Here is a 6,000-nt window from a genome sequence, read left to right as displayed (position 1 = left end):
GCGGGGAGGTTTCGGAGGGTCAAAACACGACGGGGTCTCTTGCCCCCCCACCCACGCCCCCCCTCATCCCTCCTCCTCCCTTTCCTTCTTTTCCCCTCCTCCTTATCCTTATCACACACACAAACGCCAGAGAAGAAGAAGAAGACGCAGACCCCCTCGATCGCTTTTTTGTTTTTATCTCCGCGCTGATTTCACTCCTCCACCCCTCCATCCTCCCCCTGCAGCTGCGCGGTTATCATCTCGGGATAACTGGGGAGAAGAATAGCGATAGCTCACACTGTTTAAGAGAATCTATGAAAATCCAGACACTTTGAAGGTGTGTGATCACCTTCACACACACACAACAAAGACATTTCATTCAAAACGGTCTCCTTCTGAAATATGGGCACTTTAATCACATGTGCAACAATTAGGACTTGAATTAGAAAGAGAAAGCTGTAGAAAAATAACGCTGGTTTGCCTTCGGCGGAGTTCATCTCCACTAATTATAGGATTAAAGTTGGTCTCGGTGAAGCTATCCCTCCTGTGCCTCATAAATAAGTTTGGAGCGTGCTCATGACATTTACAGGCTCACAGTGTTTTGCTGTTTTTGTTGACGTCCATTCAAGGGCAGCCTTTTGACCCAAATCAAATGCCACCCTTTGGCCCTCTTTCTTAATTGTTGTTGTTGATTGAAAGACGTCCGAAAATAAAACCATTACGCGTAACTTTCATTTTAACCAGAAAGAGAGAAACAGAGAGAGAGAGGGGGGACCTTTCAGATGTTAGTGGCATTGCTAAACTCGCCGTCTTGTGTTGTAAATGACATCTAAGTAACATGATAATTATCCAAAACGTTCTTTTCCCCCGGGCCCTGCTGTGAGGGGCCAACAGGCGGCTGCTTTTCAATCAGCAGCGGCTTGGCGGGGATCAGGAGGCCGGGGCAGGCGGCTCTGTGGGCGGCACGGTGTTTGGCCGTAGGGCCGCCTGCGAGGGCCCCGCGTCGTCCCTGCAGCCGGGGAGGGCTTTCAACTCCGCAGGGTGCTGCTTTCCTGCGGGGGTGATCACAGAGCTCAAGCCCCATCCTACACTGAGCCACGATGCCATGTCAATGGGCTGGAAAAGGCGATCCAAGGCTTGTTTTCTCTTTAACAGGTTAAATGAAAGGATTAACACCGAAGCGTGTAACATCTGATGGATTCATCTTCGCAGGGCTTTAGATTTTCCTCTAACCCTTTCCACAACACAAATAGCCTACTGAATTAACATAAGTTAATTTTTTCAAAGTTTTTTTTTTCAAGCCCTTAAGACTACAGTGACCCGGATGGCTGACGACATACACGACCATCAAAAGTTATTGATTTCTTGATCAGATCTTGATCCGGATTTTTCTCAAGCATTTTTCTGAATTGGACCATAAATCTTCGCACTTTATCCAACAGGCTGTTTATCTAAACACAGATTACAGCCATTTACATCACAAACACTTAAACGACCCATCACTTTTATCACAGCTGTAACACCTCCTTTCACTCACAGCATAACAACACGTTTTAACACAACATATGTTATTAAGTTTGTGCTAACGGGTAACACGGCTGATCTGAATGTTCTCACGGAGGCACACAGAGATGCCCCAAAATAACTCACAGAGCAAACTGCAGGGTAGCATTTATATTCACCTTCAGCTGGTGGCTTATCAACATTCATTAGTGGTTTATTAGCTCTTCATTAGTCATTATACAACACTTCCCTTGTTCTGCACAACCAGATTGTAAGTTAGTAAGACTTTTCTCATTATAACGTCCTAGTTATTGCTTAATAAGTGAAAAACTGGTTATTGGAAGGAGGTCTCATTGAATTTTCAGAAACAGACAGACTTAATTTAACACTACTAACTACAGAATATTAGATTAAATATTCTGATATCAATTAATAAATGGCACATTAAATGTTAATTTAACCTCTCTCTAACAGGTAGTTATTGTTTCCAAACCGTGGAATAATAGTTGGTAATACTTGGTAATTATTTAATAATTGAACATCATATAAATAGGTATTGTAAGTTCCCAACTACTGCTTATCAAACTCTATAAATGATTCATAAAGACTGTGGAGTGAACATATTTTGTAAAGTAAAGTTATATTAAAAATGCTTTTGTTAAAAAATGTGTAGGAAAGCAGGTAGAGTGGAATCATAAGACTCCAAACATGAAGTCTGTGGCTCATTGACCTCCTTCAGTCACTGTTATTTTTTTTATTTCTGCTTTGTGTTTACGCTGCCATCTGTTTGGTTATGTTTAGTCTTGATTAGGTTGAGAAAAAGATCGTGATTTAGGCTGAAATACAATGCAAGCAGCAGTATCTGACATCCTTTGACCAGTGAGGACAGGCTCACTGCTCAGTAATGAAATAACGTTCAATTATTAACAAATACATAATATGGTATTTATAAATATTATATGTAGTGTAAGTGTAATTGAATGCTATCCTTACTGTCTATTATCAGCTATTCAATTAACTATCAGTTTAGACATAAACCCTAAATTGATGGCATTAACATAAATTACCCCCTTGCTACTCACAAGTATGCATTATTAATGATTACTTGTTTGCTTGTTAGCAGTAAAATTCATGTTTTCTACAGTGTAATGTCCCACTATTTATCAAGAGTTTTTAGCACTTGTATTTATAGTGTGTTATTGAGTTGATGAATATGTGTGTGTCCTGAAAAAGCCTTAGAAAGTGCATTGTAATTACTAACCATGATCCAATATGCAGTTGATAATCATGTTGGAATAATTAATAATATTAATAATAATTAAAAATAAATAAATACTTATAGGTATTATAACGTGGGTTTGTTAATATAAAGAGTTAAAATGTGTGCGTTAAAACAACACATCGTGAAACAAGATTACAACATTGAAACAGTAAATTAGCTCTTGTAGTTAGGATTCTATCTTTGCTATATTGTTGCTTTATCAGCTTGATAAAACAACAACAAAAGTTGCACCACCTCTACTATGTAGAATAGATTGTCCTGTGTCTCTCCCCTTACCTCAAACCGGTCAAAGCAGGTGGCCGCCCCTCCCTGAACCTAGTTCTGCTGGAGGTTTCTTCCTTTTAAAAGGGAGTTTTTCCTCCCCACTGTCACCAAGTGTGCATAAGGGATCATCTGATTGTCGGGGTTTTCTCTGTAACATTGTGGAGTCTTTCCCTTAAAATATAAAGCGCCCTGAAGTGACTGTTGTTGTGATTTCGTTCTATATAAATAAGATTTAATTGAATTTTTTCTACCCACTAAATGTGCGATTCACTGGGTTGTTTACGCAACCTCTTCCAAATGTGCACAAAAGTCTTTGTGGGTTTGTGCTTAATCATTTCTTAATGTAAAATAGATGACTTACTATCGCTACTTTGTTAGTTTTTCCATTCCTGACAATCATGACATGATTAAAGACTTTTCATAGATCAGATTAAAGCAATATTAATCTTTATGCAAAAGTTTTTCTATGCATGCGTGTCAACAAAACAAAAGCCTTACTCGTACGCCATAAACTAGATTTCCTTTTGCTGCCTTTAGAGGATCCCCACCTTGTTCTTCTTATAACATGCTGTTTGGATGAGTGTACATTTTCAGCATAATTATTTAAAACCCAGTCTGAACATGAGGTCACATGCTATCACTTGTGCAGTAATTCAGTCCGTGTTTGGCAGACAGTGCGACTGCATGCGCGGTGGCTGATAAAAACGTAGTATTGGCTTCTTGTCTGACTCCCAGGTTAATTCAGCTTTACGTGTTGGCCTTGTGTTGTTGGGGACCTTGTGTAAAGAACGGGCTCGCTCTCTACACCAAAGAGCTGGAAATCAGTCAGGCAGGTTCACTGTGGGACCATTCGCCATGTCAGGGCTGCTGCAGTTATTTGTCATTCCCTGTCAAGGCTCAGGCGCTCTCTCCACTGCACAAGGCCTGTTGGGTGCACGTGCTTGCAGTAGACCCAGAGATGCATATACGTGTTTGTGTGTATGTAAATGTGTGTGCTCGCTTGCTTGTTTGCTTGCGTGCTGGAGGGTTACTGTCAAGGTGGTCAGTGGTGGTTTACAGTGGTTCAGTGGTTTACACGAAGGTCAGTGGTACTCTTCTAATCTGGGCCTCACTGCAGGTGATGCCCAGGGCTAGAAAACAGGAAACAACAGGCAGAGTTGTGTGTGGAACTGTTTGAATGTGAGAGCGCATGTGTCTTTATGTTCTTCTTGTGTGACACAGGAAAAATAGAAAGAGGGTTTGTCTGTAAACTCATCAAGTTCCCAGCAGAATTTCCTCCCACTTTCCTCTTCCTGTTCTCAGCTAAATGCAGCTGCTGCTGCAAAAACAAATGTGACATTGCCAGCTGTTGACACTTTTAAAATTCCAGTCCATCCTTTTCATCATCTGCAAGGTGAAAATCAGCCACCTCCAGCAACTGCTGCTGTTGCTGCTGCCCCATTTCGCAACAAAACTCTAGTTTTACTCGACTTGAGAAGGCCACCCAGCCTTGTTGACTTCAGTGACTCCACCATTAAGAAAATATGGCTGCTATGACCTCTGGCAACCACACTGAACCACCCAAAACATCAGACAACCGTAAGCCTTTGCCGCCTGCTTTGCGAATGAGGGGATGAGGAAAGGAACAAGAGAGAGGTAAAAGTGGGGTGCAGTTAGTGGGTGCAGAGTGCATTTTTATGAGGCCATGCCTATCTAGTTTCTTTTTTGTCTGGCTGTGTGGACATAAATTTTTACCCTCCCTCCCTCCCTCCTTGCCCGTGTTCCTCCATCTCTCTCCGGTTTTCTTCTGGCATGCTGGCCAAGCAAATCCGCCCTTATCGACCTGCTCCTGCAGCCTGTTTGCAAACTTTCCCCCCAGTTTCTCTCAGTCCCCTCAACCCGTGTCATTCATCTTCCTTCACGTCCCCGCTGCCATCTTACCATATTTCCATTCCCTGGTTCCCTCTGCCTTCTGCTTTGCCATATTTTTTGTCTTTAAAGGCCAAAACCACCTTTATTCCCTTCAGTTATTTTCTTCTCTTCCATTCTTCCCCTCCTTCTCCTCCACCACCTCCACCCCCCCACCCCTGGTCCCCACCCTACCCCCTTATAGATGGAGATTAACTGGGGAGAGCAGCGCCATCCGTCCTCGTGACTGTTTGTTGTTAAGGAGATGGATGGAAGCTCCCTCTGCCAGCCCCACGCAGCCGCAATTACACCAGCCGCCATGATGGATGGAGGGGAGGGAAAAGGGGGGTGGTGGAGAGGAGGGAGCCACAGAGAGGGGGGCATCTATCACACCCCTTAATCTACCTGTCACTGCATGGCTTGCATGGGTAGAGGAGGGGCCGAAGGGAAGAAGAGAGTCGGCTTTACATCCACAGCTGGTCGAAGCTTCTTTTTTTTTTCTTAACACAAAATTTCTTTTTCTTTTTTTCTTTTTTTTTTTGCAGAACTTGGCCTGCAAGAAAGGGACATTAAATATCCCGATCAGTTTAATTGATTTCCCAGAGCCCACTCAATTCTGCTGAGCATACCACGTGTGTGTGTTTGAAGTGTGTGTGCATGTTCGGCGGGCATCAACAGGTAATGAGATGCAGATTCTATTGCCCTTTTGACGAAACCCACACTTTGCATAAACCTCATAACATATACATATATATCCACACTAAATCTCAAGTGATAAACATGCAGAAAGGTGACCACAATACACACACACAGTACCAAACTAAGTTGTTTAGCATCCCCCCACACACACACTCACCCCTCCAACATTCTGAGCTCCTTCTCATACCTGTTGAAGACATCATGACCTATCACAGAATAAATCTGCATACATCACCTGCAGCACTTCTTCATTCCCCCCCCCCCCCCCCCCCCCCCCCCACAATGGTACAGAAATGTTATGAAAAGTAATCTGAGGTCTCCTTCCCTCGACCCCTCCCCCTCCTTCTCTCCCCATCTTCCTCCTCCACCTCCTCATCTGTCCAGAG

This window comes from Rhamphochromis longiceps, linkage group LG14 (assembly GCF_057381845.1).
Source record: "Rhamphochromis longiceps isolate RC_006_pf linkage group LG14, R_longiceps_female_GT1.1, whole genome shotgun sequence".
In the NCBI taxonomy this organism is placed as follows: domain Eukaryota; kingdom Metazoa; phylum Chordata; class Actinopteri; order Cichliformes; family Cichlidae; genus Rhamphochromis; species Rhamphochromis longiceps.
Note: the sequence above shows the minus strand (reverse complement) of the source record.